Raw genomic sequence first — 25038 nt, forward strand, 5'->3', positions numbered from 1 at the left:
CTGACACTGCACCTCACATTGATCTACTTGATTCAGGTAACAAATCACACCCTCTCAGTTTAATGTTTCAATTGCATGGCTTGTGTTTGCTGCTTTATCTCGCAAGAAATGAAACATTATTTGCCAATGATTTGCCCTTGTTTTTTGAAAGATGCTTTTTCATCTGCTTCCCATGGGGTTTCTCCTTTGGCTGAGAGTTCTCTCACTGCTGATCTGCTGTCCGGTGAGTGGTGGTTCTACATGTCACGTCAGTATCTTTCAAATATTATGATGGTTGTAGTATTGAAGAACTCCACATTTAAAAAGCATGAGCGCCAGATTGAAAACACACAGACCCTTTGTACTCTTGTAAACTTATTTTTAGCTTTAATTCATACCAGAAAAACGATTCAGTGTTTGAAGCTTAAGAGACACATTACACACTGCATAAAGTCTCCCTAGTCTATTTTGCATTTATGTGCTTATCTGCCACTGCAATTAACTAATCCCGGCATCACAAATAATTCCATGTATCCAGACTTCCGTCTGCACTACATTGATTGAAAAGGCAACTGGGGAATCAATATCACTGATCTCACTATTATTAAATGTTGACTTGTTTTTAGCTTCCTTTACTTTTAGTGTGTTGGTTGCAGCATTGTGATACACATTTTTATAAATAATATATCATCAAAGCAAAATATTTATATTCACATTAATTTTCATCCCAAGTTGTGTTTATTCTAGTCGATGCATTTGCAGCCCCCCCCTCCTGTACCCACAGCTTCTCCTGCAAAAGTGGACTTCTGCTGTGATAGATTTATTTGGTGGTGGGTATGATTCCTTCATTGCTGCATACAATTACTGTATCTCGTCTAATCAGTATGCATAAAACATGTGAATTCACACTACTGTACTTAGTTAATCGCACAAGTAAAAATAGGCCAAACAGACTATTTCCTAATATTTGGATTTTGTAAAGTGTTGTACATTACTGTGGCGTTGCCTCAGTGCTCATCAAGAGGGAACAAGCAGTAAAGGGGAGCGGGCGGTTTGTGCGAAAACAGAAGCATCTACTGCAATGTCCACTAATGCCCCCTTGGCAGTTGAAGGTGTGAAGTCTTAGTAGTGGGTCAGTAGTCAGTTAAATGAAGCTCCTACAGTGCCCACAAGGTCAAAAGTCAAAATTCATCTGACAAACGCTGGGTAGGAAGAACCTTTTGATCTCAGCCAGCTAATAATTTCATAATGACCAAGAACTCTGAAAACCATGATTGCAAATATATTCATTGCATACCCTGATTACACTTTCAATGTATTACAGTAAACTACAAAAGCAGAATGCCAACGTACACCATGTTATGTACAGTTTGCCACATAACCAGCCACCATGTGTTATCTTTTATTACTTATTGGATTATGAGTGAATGGATACAAACATTAGCACTTTGCATTTTGAAACATCCCTAATGGCTGGTGTGAGAGCTAGAAAAAGTCAGGTGGAACATTTAGTTTGTAGATAGGTGATGATGTCAAACATCTGAAAAGGATCCTTATTAGCTAGAGGAATTGGGTGTTGTAGATAATCTGTTCCAAAGTCGAAGTCTCCTGAATGGACACAATTGTGTTGCATTAGTTATACATCTGTTTATATGAACCTTCACCGATTATCTTTCTTGATGATCCAGAAATCGTAGGAAAGTAGAAGAAAAAGAGAAGGCCTTTACATTAGTGTAAGAAAAAAGTGAAAACGGGACCAGGTGTGGAATCTTTGCAGGGTTGCTGCTATACTTCCATACTGGGCCCAAGTCTAAGTAGCCTTTCCTCTGAGTCCTCAACAGAGATGGAGCGCTTTCCTGCATGTTGGACTGGGTCGGCCAGGAAAAGCTGACTTGAATGCAGGAAGATCTGCACACATTCCAGCTTACTGAAAGTTCTGTTGGAAGGATGTGTCTACAGACTGAGGTCACCTGGGAGCAAAATATTTGTATAGACCAACTAGCCTGCAGATGTAAGAACATAATTACAATTCACTATCTTGAGGGTAAGCCTAAACCATCCTGAGCCATCAGGTTACCATATGGTGCCCACTTCCCCATCTCCTTGCCATCGCTATATTCTACTATCATGCTTTGGTTTTTCTCGTTATATAAGATGAGAACTTCCATGGGACTGTTTCAAATGAAACAAATTATAATTTAAATACATATGCAGTAATCTGTTTTCTATCCTCCTGGCTAAATGAACTGAATTGTTTCTTTATTGCAGATATGATATGCTTTTTCATATTTCACCAATAAGAAGAGTGTTAGGCTCAAAATCCATTAGAGAAGGTATCAAACAATAGAAATAAAGTTTGGTTATTGTTAGAAATGTTTTTTTTGATTGACTAGGGTATGCACCGAAGTCAGGTAGAACCCACCACTCTAGTCAGGGGAAGTAAGTTACACACCAAAGCTAACCTGTGCTCACCCCCAGTAGCTTGGCACAGAGCACTCGGGCTTGTCACCAGAGGCAATGTCTAAAGCGTTTATGCAACACACTAGCACAGAAACACAATAAACAAACCACAAAAGAGATTTTACGTAGGATTATATAAAAGATATAAACTATATTATGCATGAAACAAAACCAAAACAATAGGAATCATAATTAGAAGGCATTGCATGTAAGTACTACAATAGGATTCAGCATTCTGCTAATGTAAGGCAAGAAAATCAGTCTATATGAGTGAGCATTTTTGCACGTGATGCAGGAATAAATTGTCACCATAGATGCAGCAGAAAAAGTACAGAAATGGCACCTTACATTCCTGGGATTGATAGCTTCCACAGGAATGTAATATCTTGCTAGACATAAAGACCAATTTGCAGGGAAAGCACAACGATCACTCCCTATTATAACACGTAGGGTACAGCATACTGATGCTTCTACTAAGCTTTACATAGTATTTGAGGTTCTATACATACGTCAGAGGGTCCCCTGCACACCTATTACCTGCATTATAGTAATCTCCAACTCTCAAAAATAAAGCATGTTTCTAGCGGCAATGTCTTACCACTCTCGCTGACCTCATCAAGGTTTCTTCCTGTAAGGCTATGATGGAATCAGTTCCCCCCAGGTCGGTCCAAAATGAGGGGGGGCACACACAATGTGAATGAGGGAGGGGAGGCCGCACTTGGTCCCCCGCGTTACGAAATGGTGAAAGGAAGCTGTCCGCAGTGCAGCAGAGGGAAGCACAGGAGCTGTGGCCTCGCTCATGGGGCCCGCGTTGGTCGAAGGGAGAGGCTCAGAAAGGCAGTGGAAGTGTCCTCCTTACAAAAGGGCTATCCTCAGTGGCACTTCAGCAGTGTAGTGTACCTGGCCCGTGGGTGTGAGGAATCTTCGGTCGGCTTGGCTGAAGTCCTTGGGAAGAGGGTGCATGACAGCCATTAGTGTAAGCTTTGTTTTTGCTGAGGCAACCTGCTGCATTCGTGCTGTTGGGGTATTTCCTTGAGGTTGCACGTGTGCTGTAATCCTGATGTTCCTTTTGGTTAAGCACTGACATGTGCTGGGGATCAGAAACTTATACAGTGCTTCACATGCACTGGAGAGCAAGGAGGCTGGTCCCACACACTATGCTTAAATGCATGGGGGCAGTCTGTCACGGCCCCAGAGGACACACAAACAGCCATCCCCATGTGCTAGAGAAGGGAGAATGTAGAGCGCTCACCATGCACTAGTGGCATAAGTATAGTATTGATATAAAGCACTTACCATGCTATATAATTGCAGGGGCAAGAACCAAGGCTCGTCAAACACTTGGGACCTGGGAGAACATTTGGTAGGGGGGGGACACAAGGCAGGCAGCAGTAGGCAGGTAGACCAGCACAACCAGTCTAACAGTCCTGATGGCTATCTCTCCTGGTACCTCCTGTAGGGTCCTTGTAGAACAGAGCCAGGGAGCAGCTGGCAACAGGGCAACAATAGAAAAGCAATCCAGCAAGTCCTTTAGGCCACCCAGCCAGTAGCAGGGCAACAGCAGAAGAGCATTTCAGATGAGTCCTTGAGCAGTGCAACAGTCCTCCTGAGAGAGGCTTAGTCCCACTTCCAAAAGTGCTCTGAAAAACATGGGGTAAGGGCCACTGTACTTATACTCAAAAATGTCTTTGACGTAAGGGGTCACTTAAAAGAAACACTTTCAAGTGTACACAGACCTCTTTGAACCAAGCCCTGGCTCCAGACATCAGTAGGGGGTAAATCGACCCTTGGTGTGATGGCTGGGTGCAGCCTATTGATATGTAAAGTGTGAAAAACCTCTCATTTTCCCATTTTCCCAGCCCAAGAAGACTGTCAGTATGCAGATGGATGGATATGCCTCTCCTGTCGCATCCAGCACTTCCTGTGTGGTGGCTGTCTGGAAAGTATGGATAAAGAGTAACTGTCACTCTGCCGTAGACATGGATTGGTGTCAGGCTGCAAAGCACCTAGAGTTTTAAATTCTTTCTAAAAGTGGCATTTCTAAAATAGTAGTACAAAATCCAACTATACCAGTAAACCTGATTTTTTACTACCATGCCACGCATGCCAACACCACTCCTTTCAGATAATAAATTACCACTTAAAATTAAATAAGGGAATTCTCAATGCTAACCTATGAAAGGAGCAGCCCTCACAGTAGTGAAAAACTAAACAGGCCGTTTGTCACTAAGAGGGCATATAAAACATAAAAGCACATGTCCTACCTTTTATATCCACAGCACCCTGCCCTTAGGGCTGTCGAAGGCCTACCTTTGGGGTGACTTGGGTGTAGTAAAAGGTGAGTTAAGGCCTTGGCAAGTAGTTTGAAATACTAAGTTAAGGTGACAGTAAACTGCGCACACAGGCACTGCAGTGGAGGGCTTGAGATGGGTTTGAAAGGCTACTTCTGTGGGTTGTGTAATCTATGCCTGTACCTGTAATAGCCAGGGCTAATTTACAGGCCCTGGGTATATGCTGTACCACTTTAGAAGGGACTAACAGATACATTAAATATGCCAAACAGGTGTAAGCCAACCATGCCATGTTTTAGGGGAGAGAGCACATACACTTTAGCACTGATTAACAGTGGTAAAGTGCCAAGACTCTCAAAGCCAACAAAAAGGTGGTCTGAAAACTAGGAGGAGGAGGGCAAAACGTTAGGGATAACCCTGCAGAAAGGGCCATTTTCAACATTTATCAATAAAATAATTACATGGAAATTAAAGTTATGGGGATTCAACAAAAAAAATATGTATTCAAATATATTAAAATTTGAACAAATTAGGAAAAGCCTATGAAAGTGTCAAGACTGGTGCCTGGTCTTGATACCCAGGAAGAAGGTTGAAATTATTTATTTGTGACTCATTTAGGACCAGTACTGTGTGTTTATATGAACACCACAAACTGAATTTAAAGTAATTCACACATTCAGTGGTCCTGAAACTGGGTGTGCTGGCTAAAATAAAGAGATCTGTTCAATTCAAAGTGCAGGCAAAGATCAGCCTGCCTCATTTGTAGTCCAGCGAGGTGGAGCACCTCGCCCAGCTGATGAAAGAAATGCTGTGGAAACCTGTACTGGTGGAGCACTTGCCTCTGGGTACAGCCAGGCACCGGTCTAAGCAATACATGGCTGGGAATATGAAAGAAAGGCTGGGGAGGAAGAAGGATTCATTTTCAATTATAGATGATCAGGACACTATTTGAAGGCAGTCCACTGCTCATCTGAATTAGACATCCCTTGCTGGAGCAGAGAAACCGGCAAATACAGGCCAGCAGAAGAAAATAAAACATGTGACACCTCATATTTGGGTGCAGGATGCCAAGATGGGTTTGAGTATTAGCAACACTTAGCCATATCAGTAAAATCTCAGATTGTGAGGCTTGGCTGTCCTTTTTAACATATTTACTCCACAAGGTAGCAGATATTAGCAGGTTGCACATACAACACCAGTGCTGTCTTTTAGTATTATAAAGTAACCTAAACACCAAATTGGTGTCATGTAGACTTACACTACAATGTTTGAAAGTAAATTGTAAAATATATGCATGAGAAGAAACTTCTTTTTGTAAGAAACTACTGTATGAAAATGAGCTCTATTTGGAGGCAAACCTTGCTAGCAAGTTGTAACAGTTTCAATAATTGGGTAAATTGCCTGCAAGTAACCCATTACTGCTTGGGCAGCATTTGGCCACATACTAAAGTTCCTTTATCATGTTATTTAACAACCTACTAACAAATTGGATTCTGTTTTGGAAGCATGCCAGGTGAGTAGCCCTTACAGAGGATTCAAGAAGGCAAGAGTGGGCTACATAACACTATTAACAGCCTCATGACTTCAAGTGCAGCCGAGAATGGAAACATTAGAATCCTTGCTCTACCAATCCCCCTCAAGTTGTCCCAAGACAATTGTGAACACTGCTTATGACCTCACATATTACATAATTTGTGACAGGTTAAATTACATTAATTATGACATCACTGATGAGATTTCAAATGGCATCATTGATGAGTGTGACTCCAATACTCCAAGTGCGTTTGTCTGGGTCAAAGACTTACCTTCTGACTTAGCCTTTTTATGTAGCTCAGAGCCCTCCAGCAGAATAAATCTGAAGCAGTATCCGGTGTAGCTGCATCAAAAGTGGACACTTCTTCTGCAAGGTCCACCAGACAGTTCCTGAGGAAGTAAAAAATCTTCCCAACTCTCATGGTTCCTGGACCAGATCATTAGGGTTATTTCTATGGCTCTCTGGATCTCCAGGGCAGCACTTGAGGGCCAGGACTCACTAGCGCGAGGACATCAGCAATGTAATTTTCAAGTACAGTTGGTACTGGTTAAGGGATCACTTCAGAAAAAAAGACAACTTGCAGAAAAGAATTGCTGCTAACTGACTCTTGGAGTCCACTTCTTTGTCCTGGGCACACGCGGGAGCAAGTGTAGTCCTTCAGGCTGTTGTCAGTTCACAGGCAGTAGGCCCAGTCCTCTTCTGATCTTCCACTTGACCAGAAAGTGTTTTGAGGAGGGTACCACAGGATACCACATTTATGGTTGGCACTGACTAATCGGTGGAAGGGATTCCTGGCTCCTACCTTAACAGTGAGGTAAAGGTTAACACTTTCTCAGCAGTTCCCGTTTGCCCTACTGCCAACAATCCCACAGGATTCTCTCACTTATAAAATCCAAGATGGGCAACCCCTTCCCCCCGTCTGCAGAGTTCTAGTGTCCACCTAGAGGTATGGCTAGGGATTTGAGCAGTCCTATATGTCCTCTCCAAGCCAGTTAGAGGGCTAGCTTCCTTTCAACTGGATTCAGATCCAGCCTGGCTAATGTTGACCTTGAGGACAAGAGCTTTCCTTTCTTAAAGTCTCTTCTTGCATTAGGTTATGAATGGGCAGTTCTCACCTCTTTCTCTTTCAAGTTAATGAAATTCCTGGGGCCACCCCAGGTGTCCTTCCTGGGCTGATAGCGGTCAAATGCCCAGCACCCAGCCAGCCTGTCACCAGGCCCAAGCCATTCATTTGCCTGGGAGCAGTTTTCACACTTCCTTAAGGGGAAGTACATTTTGGGAATCTGCTAGAGGCTAATGCAAACTAGCCTCTGGGAACTTCAGGCAGAAAAAGGGTAACTTTCTAAAAGTTACTTTTTTTTTTAATAAACATTGATATATTGATAGTAAAATATTTTTGAATAACTAGTTTAGTTATTTCCAATCAAGGGTTATAGATTCATGTTTATAGCCTATACTGGCATTTTTTTCTGGCATCCATTTACAGTCCTGCCATTGGAAATACATTTTGGGGGCTAGTCATTGGAGGAACATGCCAGATTTAATTTTGCACAAGCCCTACTTTGAAATATTAGGCACCCTACCTTGTGGGCGACAAGGTGTTCTCAGGGGATACTTATTAATATTTAAAAGCAGAGTACCCACCTGTCAAAAGGGTTATTTTGACAAGCTTGACAGCAGGTTTTTGGCTGCTGCAGCCAGACTACACAGGATAGGAGTAAAACCCCATTTGATATGGCCATTCGTGGATGGCACAACAGGTGCTGCGGTTTACAGGTGGCATTTAACTTTATAGCACACAGTATAACTTCCATACCATAGACTAGGGTCTAGCAGGCAAGTTAAACATGCCAATCAGGGATAATCCAATGTAACTATGTTTAAAAGGGAAGCACGGGTACTTTCCTGGTGATTAGCAGGACTAAAAGTTTGCAGAGTTATAAAACCAGCAAAAATAAGGTCTAGAAAAAGACAGTAAAATCCAAATAGCCCATACATAAAATACAGATTTGCTACAGGCCCATTTCAAACCCAGCCCCTGCTGCCTCTCTCAAACTTAAGTATACAGAAAAGATGTATGGAATACTTGAATTAATCTCTGCTACTGGTATTACTCTGAGCTGCATCCCAGCCCATCATTACTTTGTATTCCATGCCACACTGTTTTGACCCAGGCCATATGCATGGATAGAATGTGTTAGTTCATCTCAGTGGACTGAAAAGCCTAATAAGGTGAAACCTGTCTTGGATTGCTTGTGTTCAGATTCAGGGAGGACCTGGCAGTCTGGGCTGGCCTGGTCCTAATGGTGCAGGGTCGAGACTGATTCGCATATGACTGGGTCCAAACTGAGGTGGCATGGTGTGCAAAATAATGGACAGGGTATGGCTTCCAGTCAAAACCATTGGCTAGAGAGATCGGAAATTGATTCTCAACTCATAGTTGATCCTATATTCTTCCCAGTCCACCGAAAGGAGCACATTAACAAACTTCTTTCATACCTGTCCTGAAGATGTTCTTAAAATTCTCATTGCCATCAAGGTCAATCCTGACAACACTTTTTCAGCCTCCAGTCAACTGTGAAAAACAAAATAATTAACTTCTTAGACAGTATTTTGATTCTGACTAATATTCACTTATATTGTTTTTGTAACAAACTAAAGACTTAACTTGTGTTTTCAGAAAGCAAATCATACGGATATTCAGCACTGTTACACTTATATTCCTAGCATGTGTTAACCATAGATACCCGGCTTAATGACAATTTAGGAAGCGGGATAGAAAGGTACAGCGCATTTGACTCTTATGATGGACCTTCAGTCCCCTCTGTGTTGGAAAATGATGAATAAACATGGACAGCTTAATTATTGTCGCTCATATATAGTTTTTCTTTGGAATACTGAATTTGATTTTGGTGACTGTTGATTACCTTTTATTTGAATAAGTAAAGTATCACAACTATAAATGAATCTCGGGCCTTTTTTTAATTTTTGCTATCTGTTTAACTGTTAATAGAACTTAGTTCAGTGAGGAGGGGTATGTGCCTAGGTATACATTATTTAATGATTGGGGTGTGTTTGAATATATCCTTTGATAAACTCTTTTTTTGTACCTTAAACACCTGATTGAATAACATTGACAGTTTTGAACACTCTAGGCAGAAAATAAAATACAGAAATGGTGGCTTTATATAGTGGGGTGCTAACATCATAGGACAGGTTGTTACCACTATATGTAATCATTCAAACGTAGGCTCAGTAAGCCAGGTCCTGACTATAAATTTGGAGAACTACACAAAATGTCAGTTAACGACTGCTAATTTCAGTGCTTCACAGTAGGCCAGGGGGCTAACAAAGTATTTGGGGGCAGCATTGGTGACCCCTTTATGATGCCATTACATTAATTATTGTGCATAGAGGAACAGTCTGTCACGTCATTGCAAGTTCTCACAAATGTGTATGGGCTGCACAAGAGCATCCATAGCTGGACTGAAATTTAGGCTAGCATGATTTTCATAAGATTGTCTTCACAGATGCTAAGGAGAGGAAATCAGTCACATTTAACTAGGACTATCTCATACTTCACCAAAGAATATTATGAAACTAAAGCAGTAACAAGAATAATAGCTTATAATTGACTTGTGTGTCAGTAACTTGATTAATCACTGGATCACCATTTAAGCCAGGAATGCATTGAGTTGTACATACCTCCACCCTTAATCTCAAACATTTATGAGAGAAGTACAACATAAACATTTTATTCACATAAACATATAAATGCCCAATCACAAAAGCTAGTTCTCAAAAAGTGGCCACATGGTGGGCAAGTGACAAAGTAAGAAGAGATTATATAGAGGTAAAAATCAGCTGACTCAGGACTCCTAAAATAATGAGACTAGTCAATAACAAAAAAATCAAGTCGAAGATTGTGTGACCCAAGGAATTAGCTGTATGAGATTCAGCAGCATTTTGACTGCATCAGGGGTTAAAAGGTCATCAGGAATGAGAAGGATGAGAGCACCAACCGTTGCAAGCCTATGCCCTATAGAAGGTCACTCAGTTAAGGTATTAGGTATGAGAAGAAGCCACTGGAGAGAATTTTCAGCAATGGTACTTGAAGTAGGCCCAGAACATGACTTCAGGTGTAGGTAAATTTAATAAGTGATACATTTGGTGCCAAGCGAATGAGGGTCCAGACTGTATAATCCTTGGCACAGTGGAAGGTAATTAATAACATGATGCAGTGAGTTGCTGTCACAGTGCACAGACGGGGCAAGTCTCCATGTCATAACTCTTGGCCCTAAATGATAATACTACATGGCCAGCCATCACCAGACTTGATTTATGTGCGGCTCCAGGTCATAATTCCATTGTACTCTGTGTTGCCATTTGTGGAATAACCTTGCACTTACTGCAGTGTTCATCACCATTCATGCTAAATTTCGGAATACTCTGCAGATGCCTTTGGAGGATGCACCACAGAACCACAATCCACAGCGCAAGCAGTATCTAGCTCATCAGCTTCTGCAGACCTCCTTGCTGGTAATAAACATATTTTCTAGCTTTTTCAGAAATGCCTTGCCTTTACCAAGGTCGTGCATTGCTATTGTACTTGCCTCTTGTTACTAAGATGCTGACTTGCTTTAAGTTTGTGCAAAATTGTTATTACATGTCATGTATTATCATATGCCGTGTGCATGTATGCCAGTAAATATTGTAACATATAGCTAAAATATGATTCTTTTTTATTTATGTGATCAGTGTAGTGGTTATGATTTATGTATCTTGATTTATGCCAGTTTATTTTCATATGTTGGTTATATAATTGCAAGAATTGTAGGAACGGAAGACATTTGCAAGTGTTTTTACTCTATATACATGTTGTGGTCCTAATTACATAATACCATCTGCCATTGGTAGTGATATTCATAACCCACTGGTCAGTGAAGACTGGATATAAATGGATTACATAAAGTAATTCATCGCCCTCCTGCCTAGTCAGATAAAAAACGGCTAAACACTTGTCTTGCCATTTTTATTGCAGAAATGTCTTTGCTTTCATGAGGAACAATCATGGTTTCCCCACCCTCTTCCCCCACTGGGAATGGGTCTTGGTGGCTCCCTCCCCTAGACTTGATAAGGTCCCTGAGATCGACTTCGCTGTTTTTGCCAGGTTGGGATTGAATTTTTGTGACGTGATGCTCATGAGCCTTTACCGCTTAAACAGAGGTCCACATAGTCATATCTCTCCACCATTTGCAGATTAATCCTATACAGTGTGAATTGTTTTTTTTTTTTCAATATATTGCCTGCTCGCTATGATACCTTGTGTGAAAATCATTGGTTTCTTATTGTCTATGGCCACAATACTATTGAAAGGCATCTGGAAGCTGGTGATAATTTGTTCTAGAAAAACAGTACTGTATCATTTGGATATAATAAACGTTTACTTGATTACTGTTGCCCATTGGGCACTCTAACACAATTCTCAACATTATTTAGGAGTATATTGTAGTGGGTAGGCGCCAGTTTACAGCTCTGCATGAGTCTTTTCCACCCTCTCTATCTGGATTGTTCATCTTTTTTTGTGTAGAGAATAAACATGGCATTGGCCTTGTTTGCTTCAACAGCATGTTTTTCTACACACTTCTCAGCACCACCTTATCAGTATTAAGTCTTTTTTCTGGGTCCAAGACGGGTCAAAGAGCCTCTTTTTCTCCAACATATCTCAACATAAGCATGAAGAGTGAGAATCTTTGCTCCAACAACCAACTATTTTTAAGGAACTGGGGATGCATTGTCTACAGTGTTGTGTAGCCATTTTAGTTATAGCTTCACACACATTATTTTAACATACTAGGCCTGTCGCTGTGCACTTTAACCTAGATATATTTTATTCGGCTTTGCTTTATTATTGTTATGATAGCAACTTTTACGGTCTTTTTATTTCTCTCTATCTAACTGTTTTTGCCTAGGCCAGCATTCTGTTCTCAAACAAGACATTCTTCCTCACTCTGTGCTTCTTCCAAGGCTGCAGCAAGATAGGTTGGCGGTGAACGTGGAATAAGTTTAGTCTGTGACATTCATAGAAAATTCACATCCTTACATAGGGACATTTTCTACAGAACATCAGCTGTTTTATTATAAAAACACTTCCTTGTCCCTTACACGTTAGAGGGAGATTCCAGCCAAAGAACCACGACTGTATGCTGATTGCCGATTGCTTTGCTACAGCTGTCTTTACAGACTTCAGGCCTTTGCTCAGGTATGGGGAATGATGTCTTTCCATGGGAACCTGAAGGGCAGAATTAGAGCTTAACACGCTGTGCTCTATCATAGCTTAGGTAGGAATTAGTCTGTTGACTCTTGTGACAATATGGTAGCATTATTTATGTTTTACTCTCCTTGTCACAATTTTAATCTTGTCATGCTGTATCATCCTGGTTATTGCAGTCCACATTTTGCTATCTAAGATGCAGTCGCTTTATTAAAGCATTATTGAAACATACTGCCTCTGTTTGTCATTGTGTATGTGACACTAATGTAACTGAGAGAAACGGGTGAGACCTGAGTACCCACGGCTTCCTTGAGAAACCAGTTATGTCATGCTTTCTGCTGCCCTGGGGTAGAGATGACACTGCTAGTTTGCCGGAGCAGAACCCTGATTGGAGTGACAGGTGTCACCTGTAGTGGGTCATACTCAGGCCCATATTTATACTTTTTGACGCTAAACTGCGCTAACGCAGTTTAGCGTCAAAAAATTTTGCGCCGTCTAACGCCATTCTGAAGCGCCATGCGGGCGCCGTATTTATGGAATGGCGTTAGCCGGCGCAAGCAGACCGGCGCTGCCTGGTTTGCGTGGAAAAAAGCCACGTACACCAGACAGCGCCGGCGTAGGGGGAAAATGGCGTATGGGCGTCTTAAAATGGGGCAAGTCAGGTTACGTCGAAAAAATCGTCGTAACCCGACTTGCGCCATTTTTTTTCGACGCCCATCCCCCATCAACATGACTCCTATCATTGTAAAGATAGGAGTCATGCCCCCTTGCCCAATGGCCATGCCCAGGGGACTTCTGTCCCCTGGGCATGGTCATTGGGCATAGTGGCATGTAGGGGGGCACAAATCAGGCCCCCCTATGCCACAAAAAATAAAAAATAAAAACTTACCTGAACTTACCTTAATGTCCATGGGATGGGTCCCTCCATCCTTGGGTGTCCTCCTGGGGTGGCCAAGGGTGGCAGGGGGGGTCCCTGGGGGCAGGGGAGGGCACTCTGGGCTCATTTTGAGCCCACTTGTCCCTTAACGCCATGCCTGACCCAGGTGTTAAAAAGCGGCGCAAATGCGCCGTTTTTGGCCACGCCCACTCCCGGGCGTCATTTTTGCCCGGGAGTATAAATACCACGTAAAGGCCTGGGAGTCATTTTTTAAGACGGGAACGCCTCCCTTGCATATCATTAACGCAAGGAAGGGGTTCACGCTAAAAAATGACGCACACTCCGGGCACTTTGGCGCCCGAAGCGTCTAACGCCATAGTATAAATATGGCGTTAGTTGGCGTTAGTTTAGCGTCGAATTTGCGTCGAAAAAAACGACGCAAATTCGGCGCAACCAGAGTATAAATACGGCCCTCAGTCTCCCACACCGCAGGCGATTCTGCCACTCAAAATCCAGTATTCTCATTAAGATGATAAGAGCCTATGCGGCAACATAAACATTAACATGAAAGTAACAAAAACATTAGTCACGCTGCAGAATCCCAATTTGAGCCCCAGGTGTTTTCTTACTGTATCTGAGGAATAAACATCTTCACAGTTAATTTACAGGTTCTCTCCAGAGATCTTGTGGTGAGTAATAATTTTTATGCAACATCAGTATGTCCTTGCTAAAAATATTTTGCAGACTTAAACGTCCTTATTCTCGTTATTAAGTTCTGATGAGGCAAAGTAGGTGTTTTTTTCACCTAAGCGAGTAACCGCAGATGCCACCTCCACATTCACTTTTATAACAATCGTAAGCTGTGCACTATACCCATGTTTGTCAAATGCCTCTGTCAATAATAATTTATGAAGAAATAGGACATAGCCTTGTTGATCATTGTTGTATCCCAGATTGGCTGCTAGACCTACAAAACTCATCCTCCTATTCAAGCTGCTATTGCCATGAAGATGATTCAATTCTCCAAGGGGTGAACTTGTGCAGGGAGAATTAACATCAAGCTCTGGTCATTTGATGGAATTAAACCCCCTTCCATGATCCCTAGACCTTCTGGTATACTACTTTTATGTAGGTTGGTAGTGCTTATTTGGATCTGATATTGTGGTACAGATTTTCAGTACACTGGGTGTTATCTATTGGGCTTATTCTGTTTTCATTTGGTTGGGGTGCAGACATCTCCAGGGATGGATCTGCATTTGGTGATTGTGTGAGTCTCCTCATCTGTATCACAGATAGTGCTACATGTAATACTCAGTACAATATAGCAAACCTAGGGATGTATGTATGTGCATATTGTTGGCTTGTGTTGGTGTGCACTTGCCTTCTCTGCAGCTGTGAAGCACTGGGGTACCCTACCTGTCTTTTTCTAAATGAACCATGAACCTTGATGACCTGGATGATTTTAAAATGAATTGAACTTACAATCTTTCCTGTGAAATATTTATTTTGAAAGACCAACAAAATCATCACTCTGCTTACATTACACAAGGAATCATGTCAGTAACTCACCCACTAGAGGGAAATTTGACAATGTGCCAAGAAGTGAACATAAATTCCAATTACATGTTTTCTTCATAAGCGGTAAAAATATAAACTGAACAGTCTGATGTATCTATGCTAGCATCATTGGTTTGAAGGCTAATTAAGGCTTTAACTCCGGGAGAGAGGATAAAGTCAATTGGTGCTGTCTCTCTACTACTAAATAGCTACAACGATTTACTGAAACGTATTCTGGAGTGAGAACATATTTTCACAGTGTTTGTGGGCAGTACATTGCTTCTCATACTGGAATGCATATTACAACTTTCCAAAATGTCAACCACAATTCTATAGGAAACTGATTGTATAGGGCGCCTGTTACGCTTTCTGATCTGTAGTTTGACATCCCCTAGTGAATAAAAAGTCAGAACACTTGACTACTGACATGCAGTTTACTTGGCTGACTTTAAAACCGAAGACAACCATCACATGCATCACCTGTCACCTCCATAGTTTATTGGTCCCAGATTCTGAGAAATCTGTCTACACTCTTTCAGTATGACAAGCCTTCTTCAATCTGAGATTGATGTCTGAAACTAGTGGTGCTTTCCAGGGTCTTGAATATTAGCTGTCTCAGCCTTAGGGCAGTCTCCCCCAATCTTTTTGACCTACAGCTCCATTTTTGCTGATGTTGTTTTTGTTGGCCTTAAGACTGTGCACTTTACCACTGCTAAGCCATGATAAAGTACATGTGCTATCTTCTTTAAAACTGGTGAAATGGCTTGCACCCAATTGACACATTTACTTTACTTATAAGTCCCTAGGAAAGGTGTGCTGCATGTACCCAGAGCCTGCAAATCAAATGCTACTAGTGAGATGCAGCACGGATTGTGCAACCAACTTAAGTAGCCATTTACACCTGTCTCAGGCCTGTCATTGTAGCCCATGTGTGCAGTTTTAAACTGGCATTTCGACATGGCAAAATACATCTTTTACCAGGTCTAAGCCTTCTGTTTTTTTTTTTTAATGCATGTCACTCCTACGGTAGGTCCCAAATAGCCCATAGGGCAGGGTGCAGTGTATTTCAAAAGTTGGGTATGCACGCTTAGGTTTTACATGCCCTGGTAGTGAAAAACTCTTAAATTGGTTTTCACTACTGCAAAGCCTACCTCTCCCATAGGAATACATTGGGTTGGCTTACTACATTTAACATTAAATTCAGAGCCAGTAGGAATGTTGAGTTTGGTGTCCAAAGAATTGTAATTTAAAACTCTATTGGTAAGTCACAATTCTGAAACTTCCACTCTTAGAAAGTTGGTATTGTCTTGTCCCAACAATAGGGTCTCTAGTTGGCAAGTGAATGCACCCTCTCCATGTAAGGACCACCACTCTAGTCAGGGTAAGTCAGTTATGCACTGTAATTTAACCTATGCTCACCCTGTGGTAGCTTGGCACTGAGCAGTCAGACTTAACATAGGAGTGTAGGAGGCTGGCCTGGCTTATAGTGGGTACCTGCTGGTACTTACACCTTGTGCCAGGTCCAGTTATCCCTTATTAGTAGATTAGTAGTGTTCTAGCAGCTTAGGCTGATAGAGGTAGCTATAGCAGAGTAGCTTAGGCTGAACTAGGAGACATGAAAAGCTCCTACTAAACCACTTATATCATATAGTACTATATCATAAGAATCACAATACTCAGATACTAAAAATAAAGATACTTTATTTTAGTGACAATGTGCCAAAAATATTTCAGAGGATATACTCCCTTAGGAGGTAAGTAAAATTCAGAAAATATACACACAAACCAAAATCAGGTAAGTAAACAGTTAGAGAAGTAGTACAAACACTGTAGAATACAATAGGATGCAATAGGCCTTGGGGCAACACAAACCATATACTCTAAAAGTGGAATGCGAACCACGAAGGGACCCCAGGCCTAGTGTAGTGTGTAGAGGGTCGCTGGGAGTGTGAGAAAACACTAAGGGTGTCCAAGATACCCCACCTCAAGACCCTGAAAAGTAGGAGTAAAGTTACCCTACTTCCCAGAAACACACAAGTCGTGATAGGAGATTCTGCAAAGAGAACAACTGACTACAAAGCACTGAAGACGGATTGCTGGACCTGAGGACCTGTAAAGGAAGGGGATTAAGTCCAAGAGTCACGAAAGTGTCCGGGGGGGCAGGAGCCCACTAACCCCCCGATGAAGGTACAAAAGGGTTTGCCTCCGGGTGGAAGAAGCTGAATATTCTGCAACAACGGCGTGCTGGAGGACGCTGAGTTGTTTCCACGCAGAAAGACCACAAACAAGCCTTGCTTGCTGCAAGAGTCACGGTTGAGGAAAATGGGTGCTGCCCGGGCCCAGGAAGGACCAGGAGAGGTCGCCCCTTGGAGAAGGAGACAGAGGGGGTGCTCAGCAGCACAGAGAGCCCACGCAGAAGCAGGCAGCACCCGCAGAAGCACTTGAACAGGCGTTCAAGAAATCTGAGCACGGGGGTCATCTCAACACTACAAAAGAGGGTCCCACAAAGCCGATGGTCAACTCAGTGAGTTGAGCAATGCAGGACGGAGTGCTGGGGACCTGGGCTGTGCTGTGCACAAAGGATTCCTCGCAAAAGTGCACAGAAGCCCGAGCAGCTGCAGACCACGCAGTACAAAGGATTACTGTCTGGCGTGGGAAGGCAAGGACTTATCTCCACCAAATTTGGACAGAAGGACCACTGGACTGTTGGGGTCACTTGGATCCAGCTCCTCTGTTCCAGGGACCACGCTCGTCAAGATGAGAGGGGACCCAGAGGATTGGTGATGCAGAAGTTTGGTGCCTGCGTTAGCAGGAGGAAGATTCTGTCAACCCACAGGAAATTTCTTCTTGGCTCCCAGTGTAAGGTGAAAGCAGACAGCCCTCAGAGCATGCACCACCAGGAAACAGTTGAGAAAGCCAGCAGGATTAAGTGCTACAATGTTGCTGGTAGTTGTCTTGCTACTTTGTTGTGGTTTTGCAGGCGTCCTGGAGCAGTCAGCGGTCGATCCTTGGCAGAAGTCGAAGAGGGAGATGCGCAGGAACTCTGGTGAGCTCTTGCATTCTTTATCTGACAAGAAACCCACAGGAGAGATCATAAATAGCCCTCAGAGGAGGATTGGCTACCTAATCCAGGTAAGCACCTATCAGGAGGGGTCTCTGATGTCACCTGCTGGCACTGGCCACTCAGAGGCCTCCATTGTGCCCTCACACCTCTGCATTCAAGATGGTAGAGGTCTGAGACACACTGGAGGAGCTCTGGGCACCAACCCTGGGGTGGTGATGGACAGGGGAGTGGTCACTCCCCTTTCCTATGTCCAGTTTCATGCCAGAACAGGGGCTGGGGGATCCCTGAACCGGTGTAGACTGGCTTATGCAAGGAGGGCACCATCTGTGCCCTTCAAAGCATTTTCAGAGGATGGGGGGAGGCTACTCCTCCCCAGCCCTTAACACCTACTTCCAAAGGGAGAGGGTGTAATACCCTCTCTCAGAGGAAATCCTTTGTTCTGCCTTCCTGGGACTGGGCTGCCCAGACCCCAGGAGGGCAGAAGCCTGTCTGTGGGTTTGCAGCAGCGGTAGCTGCAGTGAAAACCCCAGAGAGCTAGTTTGGCAGTACCCGGGGTCCATGCTGGAGCCCCGGGGATGCATGGGATTTCCACCCCAATACCAGATTTGGAATGGGGGGACAATTCCATGATCTTAGACATGTTACATGGCTGTATTCAGAGCTACCATTGTGAAGCTACATATAGGTATTGACCTATATGTAGTGCACGCATGTAATGGTGTCCGCGCACTCACAAAGTTCGGGGAAATTGCCCTGAACAATGTGGGGGCACTTTGGCTAGTGCCAGGTTGCCTCACACTTAGTAACTTTGCACCTAACCTTCACTAAGTGAGAGTTAGACATATAGGTGACTTATACGTTACTTAAGCGCAGTGTAAAATGGCTGTGAAATAACGTGGACGTGTAATATTGGTTGAGCTCCCTATGGGTGGCAAAAGAAATGCTGCAGCCCATAGGGATCTCCTGGTACCCCAATACCCTGGGTACCTAGGTACCATATACTAGGGAATTATAAGGGTGTTCCAGTGTGCCAATCAGAATTGGAAAAATGGTCACTAGCCTGCAGTGACAATTTTAAAGACAGAGAGAGCATAAGCACTGAGGTTTTGGTTAGCAGAGCCTCAGTGACACAGGCACCACACATGGAACACATTTAGGCCACAAACTATGAGCACTGGGGTCCTGGCTAGCAGGATCCCAGTGAGACAGTAAAAACACCCCGACATATACTTACAAACAGGCCAAAAGTGGGGGTAGAAAGGCTAGAAAGAGGCTACCTTCCTACAAGGAGGCAATGTATAATGTATTTGTACAATACCTGGTTACAGCAACGCAGTGAAAGACATCACAAGACTCCACACCAGTTTAGAAAGATGTGTAATATTTGTCTTAGTAAAATGCAAAACAACAAAAATGTTAACGTTTTAACAAGGTATGCAATTGTAGTGGTGAAAACATACTAGCGACAATCCGATCCTTTATGGTGATGCCTGGTGAAGGAGACAGGGATTTCCTCACTGTAAACGCGTGCATACCATCCTTCACAAGTATTATGGCAAGAATGCAAGAACATGGTGAATTAGTTGACCTGGGTGGGTTTTGGGCCACCTATGTGAACGCAGATCGGCGTGCACAGTACTTTTCCTTAGCATCTGCAATGCAAAGGCAAGTCACGCTGGAGTCCGATGCAGCTGACTCAAGACAGTGAGGGCAGGCACAACAGTCTCCCTTCATCTGGACCCTCGGGGGTGGAGAGGGGATCAGTGGCGCGTAGTGAATGGTCCTCCCCCATCTGATGGATGTTGGCCGCATCGGGCCACGCTGGGTTACTTTTGCAGTGCAGGTTTGGGGAAACCAGGCACCTGTAACAGTCTGTGATCAGCAGTGCAGACAATGAGTTTTCAGTTGGCGCACAGTGTGTGTACATGCAGGCTTTTGCAAAACGGCAGCAGGCACACCAAAAAATGCCCAAGGCTGATCGTGGGCAAGTCCAGGAGGGTCGGACTCAGAAGTAGCTAACAGCAGTTGTGCGGAGGAAGTCTTTGACGGCCTTGAGACTTCCCTGAAAAGGGGGCAAGCCAACAGACCCTTGGAGATTCTTTGGTGCAAGGATGTAGAGAACAGGGCCAGTCCTTTCTCACTCCAACGTAGGCAGTAGGCCAACACAGCAAACCAGATTGCAAAGTCTCAGTCCCTCCTACAGCAAGAGCAAGCAGTCGGACAGCACAGGAATGCAGCTGCAGCGTGGCAGTCCCCCCTGATAGCACAGCAGTCCTTCTTCCTAGCAGAATGTTCTTGGTTCCAGTAGGATTCTGATTTGATGAGGTTTAGGGTCCAATACTTATACCCCAATGTGCCTTTGAAGTAGTGGAATGTTCAAAGAGGCCTTTGAAGATGACAATGTCCCTTCCCTTCCTTCCCTGGCTCAGGCACTCTGCAGGTGGTTATTTTGCCCTATTCAGGTGTCAGCTCACCCCCCATCTAACTCAGGAAGACCCATCAGTCTGCAGATGTTACACCCATGTTCCTTTTGTGTGGGACATTCTAGAGGAAATGCACAAAGCCCAGCCGTCATCTATCCCAGACGTGTATTCAGAGACAGGCAGAGGCACAGAATGGTTAAAGTAAGAACATGCCAATCTTTTAAAAGAGGTATATTCAGACTTAAAATTTAACTTCAACTTCACCATAAGTTGTGATTTTAAACTAGGAGTCCATCGACACCAAACTCCACATATCTGTCTTTTCCCAATTGAAAGTTACAGTTATATACTGCTTTAAGGTAACCCCATTTTTAAACATTGGGAAGGATAAGCCTTGCAGTAGTAAAAAAATAAAATAAAAAATTATAGCAAATTTTTTGCTACCTGGACATGTTAAACTTAAAAGTACATGTCCAACTTTTTACGTACACTACACCCTGACCTAGGGGCTAACCAGGAGTGACTTATGTGTAATAAAAAGGAAGGTTTGGGTCTGGCAAGCGGGTGCACTGTCATTTTGCAGTGGCAGTTTAAAACTGCGCACTCAGCCTCTGCAGTGTCGAGACGGGGCCACTCACCTGAAAAGCAGGATGTCTGCAGGGGCGATGGTATGCACCCCGACCTGCTGGAACACCTCTCGGCACTTCCTGGTGGACACAGAAACCCTGGCAGGTGTCCCAAAAAGAAAGGGGGAGTGGAAGAGAAAGACAAAACACTGCCACGTCTTGCAGGTCCAGCCAGGCACCCTGTAACTTCGGGGGGCAGGTCATTGTTGACAGAGTGATAGTAGAGTTAGTGCACTCAACTTCCTTTAAACTGAATCTCTCTTACTGATATGGGCACGGGAGTGGTAGAAGAACACCGGGATGCTCCAGCTCTTTTGTTGGATAATAATAACTGTTAGCACAATCACTAACACTGCATTACTAAAAACCCAAACTGAGTACCATAACAATAAGTACTATGACACTAGGACTGGCTTCACAGAGATTCACTGTTGCACACTACAATTAGAACTGTGGTTGCACTTATCATGCACAAGAAAGACAAACAAGTGCATTAATTATATCACGTACAACTTTCCTGCATGCATAGGGTTAAACTAAAAGAAACAAAAACAATCCAAGAAATACAAATGTTCACTCTGGGTTTAAACAGTTTGGGTGGCACAATTTGATTTGGTTTCACTGTGTGAGAAAAACCCTTCAAAAGCAAATTCCTTAAACCTGAAACTCAGGCATGAATGACACAATTTAAATCCAAGAGTTATGCTATTAGAGAAAGAAAAGTCATGTAAATGCTCTTTTAAAATTGCACTGTCACTTTTTGTAATACTTGAGCTCAAGCAGATTTCCTGAAGCACATTTAGCCAAGTAACTATAATAATAATGTAGAATGTTCAGAAATGCATTTGTCTCTTAGCTGCAGTCTTTTCCGGAGTGTTGGAGGAATGCCTGGTGTCAGCTGGTACAGGAACGAAGAAAAGAATTGCCTCAAAAGTCCTGAATAAGAGGATGACATCAGGGGCTGGACTTCCAAATCAGATGCTCAGATCAGGAAGCAAAACAAAGCCAAGCAGGGAGGCATGCTTCACTCTTCTATTTATAGCCAATCTGCAAAGCAGTTGAGTTTCCACATGTGGATGAGTCACCACACCCAATTAGAAGCACTTCTACACCACAACCAATTAGAAGCATATGTCTACACCTGCTCACATTAGCAAACAAACATTGGTAAAACAAGCATTGATAAAACCAATTGTGTAACACAGCACATCATGTTTACTTAGAAACATGAATGTTTAACCAAAAACAGATATATCATTTTACCCTAATCCCTGGGCATGCTGACACACAACCCAGGAGGCATCTTGGGGATTCCTGACATGCAGTGGCAGGCCTGAGATATGTTTGAAAAGCTGCTATAGTGGGTGGCACAATCAGTGATACAGGCCCACTAGTAGCATTTAATTTACAGGCCCTGGACACATAAAATATGCTTTACTAGGGACTTACAAGTAAATTAAATATGCCAATTGTGAAGAAGCCAGTGTCCCCATGTTTAGATTACAGAGCATCTGCACTTTAGCACTGTTCAGCAGTGGTGAAGTGCTCAGAATCCTAACGCCAGTGAAAATGAAGTCAGAAAAACAGGACATCAGAGGGCAAAATGTTACGGGAAATAACTCAAGGATGTCCGGTCTAACACCTACCATTTGGTGCCTGCAGCCTGTTTTCCTGGTCACGTGACTAGGAGTAGCTGGCTGTTGGTCTTTGTGTACTGCTCCCAAACAGTGAGACAAGGGAACATAGGTGTTATCAGAGCCTCATGGACAGAAAAGGCTCCATCCATCTTGAACCCAGCGCCTGGACTCTACATGCTGCAAGTCTTGTCCTCCAGTGGTGCAACCCCAGTCCTGGACGCTTAGAAGTGAGCCTGAATGAGCTTTGACAGGTCCTTTGTGGTCCTGTGAGCAGAACTGATGTAGCGCAATGCATGGTCTTGCAGCCACTTCGGAACTGCAGCTGCCTGACAAAGCATCAACGCAGGCCTTCCCATTCCAAACCCCTCGTTAACGATGCAAGACTTCACATCTTTGTAACTTCTCTGGAACTGCGGGTATGCGATGCATCTTCAACGCAGAACTTCACACCCTAAGTCCCTCATCAACAGCATCCTTGACAGTGATGCAGGACTCCACATCGCATCCCTACAGCTCCTTTGAACCGCTGCTGCGCAACCCATGCTTGACAAAGGATCTTGCAACACTCCACAAAACAGGATTCAAGGTACTTTTGTACAGCCGGCCTAACTTGGTCCCTGTATCCCACCTGCACTCCATCACAATTGCCTAACTTGGCCCCAGTCAAGCACTACAGTTGTCGCTTTGCACTTTTAGGCACTGTTTTACCTTAAATCTTTAACATTGTATATTTCTAATTCTACGGGTTGGATTATTGTCCTGTCGTTGTCAAATAATTTAGTAAATTGTGTTCTATTTTGTAATCTGGTGTAGTATTTTTCTTGTGTTGTGTTTTCACTTTATTACTGTTTGAAGTGCTGCATAAATATCTTACACCTTGTCTTTAAGTTAAGCCTGATTGCTTTTGTGCTAACCTACCAGAGGGTTAAGTACACGCTGATTGGAGGTTTGATTGTATTTCACCCTGACAGAGATTACGGTTCCACCTCCCTCAACTTGTAAACCAGTTTCCAACCCTGATCATCTCTTCCACTTTAGGCATCTTATGCTCAGGCCCTTAGCTTTTGCGCGACCACTGCAGATAGCAGAATAACTTTATCTTTTTGTGGAGCACCTTCATGTCTCCTTTGAACATGTGTATAAAATGGTTAGTTGCCATAGATTCCAGTCTTCTACCATTCCTCTCCTAGGTCTCTGTTGTAAAGTGGGTTCCGCCCATGTAATCTTCCTGGATCTTTTTGCTTGTAAATACCTGAGTCTTTGACTTTTACTCTGAGTGATCCTCACTACCAGAGTCTCACTCATGGTAAATTTATGGTAAATTGACAGAGTGCCAAGCACCAGTGTCTGCCTTTTAAGATGAGGCTGGTGTAGGGTAGAGACCCTGAACTGGTTACAAGTGAGTATGTGACGCATTGGCGCACTGCTTGTGTCAGACTACTGTTTTGGTCAGCCCAGTAGCTGTGCACAGGTAGTTTGTTATAAAAGGGACAGTACAGGGATTTATACTGACTTAGGATAGGCCTTATCATGTGAGTGGGTGTAAAACCTGACAAGCTGAGGCAGTGGATCCCCAAACTGTTTTAAAAAAAAAAAAATTAAGGAGGTTTTGCTGGTTCTCTTTGAATGGCCTTTGGGCCCTGAGCACTAACCCACTGAAAAAGTATGTGAATGTGCACACACTCATACTACATACACTAGGAAGTGGTGCTACCCAATATGTGCACACTAGCACATTGGTGTTTTCACATATATTGAACCTGTCACAGCAGACCTGTATGGGAGCACTTGCACCTTTTTGGTGATCCTTAACTTGAGTCCAATCTGCCACTCCAGGCATGTGCATGCACTAGGGCACATGTAACCAGTAAGCACACAATACCCATGTGTGTTCTCAGAGCTGCTATGTCCATAGGGGAAAGATTATAATTAATCCCTGCTGCAATAGTGGATTGCAGTGGAGCGGCCTCATGATGTTAACTATCATTGGATTCACAATGATAAACGGCTTCTCATGGTTTAAAGGTGGTTTCATCAATGACACCATAGAAATGCCACTTCTAGAAAGTGGGCATTTCTATGTTCTAAAATCTCTTTGTGTGTGTTGTAATTTAGCTTTATTGCACTGTAAGCAGGGGAAAAGCACACCTGTGCATTCTCTGGTAACAGCTATAAAACGTAGGCAACTGGAACGACAGACCTCTACCATTTGAGGGCCTAGCTACATAGATTGGAGGAAAAGGTTCTGACACTTAGCCTCTCGGAGCCAGAGCATGGCATCACTAAAGATAAAGATCCGCATTCCACGGCCCATGG

At 43.3% G+C, this 25038-nt stretch overlaps 1 long non-coding RNA gene across 1 annotated transcript in view; it reads left to right on the forward strand.

Annotated features, from left to right (window-relative positions):
• The first annotated feature begins 10739 nt into the window (after window positions 1-10739).
• The window catches only part of LOC138297389 (uncharacterized), a 61121-nt gene continuing 46822 nt past the window's right edge, over window positions 10740-25038 (forward strand). Inside the window, exon 1 of the long non-coding RNA XR_011204072.1 lies at window positions 10740-10803. This is a non-coding gene — a long non-coding RNA (uncharacterized lncRNA). The remainder of the gene's footprint in view (window positions 10804-25038) is intronic.

The sequence above is a fragment of the Pleurodeles waltl genome, chromosome 5, assembly GCF_031143425.1.
Source record: "Pleurodeles waltl isolate 20211129_DDA chromosome 5, aPleWal1.hap1.20221129, whole genome shotgun sequence".
Taxonomy (NCBI): Eukaryota; Metazoa; Chordata; class Amphibia; order Caudata; family Salamandridae; genus Pleurodeles; species Pleurodeles waltl.